The sequence below is a fragment of the Egretta garzetta genome, unplaced genomic scaffold (genome assembly GCF_000687185.1).
Source record: "Egretta garzetta isolate BGI_Z169 unplaced genomic scaffold, ASM68718v1 scaffold22, whole genome shotgun sequence".
Lineage (NCBI taxonomy): Eukaryota > Metazoa > Chordata > Aves > Pelecaniformes > Ardeidae > Egretta > Egretta garzetta.
Genome location: NW_009259102.1, coordinates 5157338 through 5158185, shown reverse-complemented (window position 1 = coordinate 5158185; position 848 = coordinate 5157338). Strand labels below are relative to the sequence as shown.

At 54.5% G+C, this 848-nt stretch overlaps 1 protein-coding gene across 1 annotated transcript in view; it reads left to right on the top strand.

The window, feature by feature from the left end:
* The first annotated feature begins 421 nt into the window (after nt 1-421).
* The window catches only part of TBC1D2 (TBC1 domain family member 2), a 23526-nt gene continuing 23099 nt past the window's right edge, over nt 422-848 (top strand). The window contains exon 1 of the mRNA XM_009635261.2: nt 422-491. The gene's annotated coding sequence lies outside the window, so the exon portion shown is untranslated. The remainder of the gene's footprint in view (nt 492-848) is intronic.

Below are 848 nucleotides of genomic sequence, written 5' to 3'. Positions count from 1 at the left end.
ATGGCAGGCACGCCCGCACTTCTCCTGCGCTGCCCTTGCTGCTGGTCCTAAACCGCCTTCCCCTTTGTGAGTTAGGCAGCGCGTGCTGCATCTGAAAGCCATGTGGGATCGCGGTCCAGACAACAAAACGGTGTGACAGTTGACTTACTGCACACCAGGCCACAAATCCACTTTCTGCACAAGAAAACCAGTGCTTTGACTTTTCACCAGCTCGGTTCCCTGTGTGGGTTGCACATGCCTGTGCCAGTGCCGCCGTCTAAAGTAACACTGGGAGCAGGATGGTTGTTTTTCAGCCATGCTGGTGCTGACTAGTTCAGGAGCTTCAGAGGAGACTTCTAAGGCACCTCCAGGGCAGCCTACACACAGACAGGCCAGTGCTACCCTGACACCACCCTTTTTGTCGTACTTGGTCCCTTCCCTCCAGCCACATCTGAGGGGGAGAAGGCGGCAGCTCAGGCTTCGGAGGGGAGAAGGGCTTCATGCAGTCACAGGTGTAGCCTTCACGCTTTTCCCCTTTTGCCTGGTGGAGCTAGACGCCATCAGCCCTGATCCGGTCTAATGGCCAACTGCCGTGAAAGCCACATTTGGGGTTTGGCTACAGAAATGTGTAGAGTTTGCATGCTGTAATCGGCTTCATGTGTGCCACGGTTTGGGAGCTTAGGCCGGTGGAAGGATGGGCCAGTGGACATCTGGACAGTCCTGCTGCTCAGCTACTAAACTTGGCTAAAGTCGGTAATAAAACTTGGTGAAGTTGGCTAAACTTGGAGAGGGGTTTCTTGAGACTGATGGAAATGAGTCACATCATCCAGGCTCAGCTATGGCTGCTCACCGAGAGAGTCAGACCCACG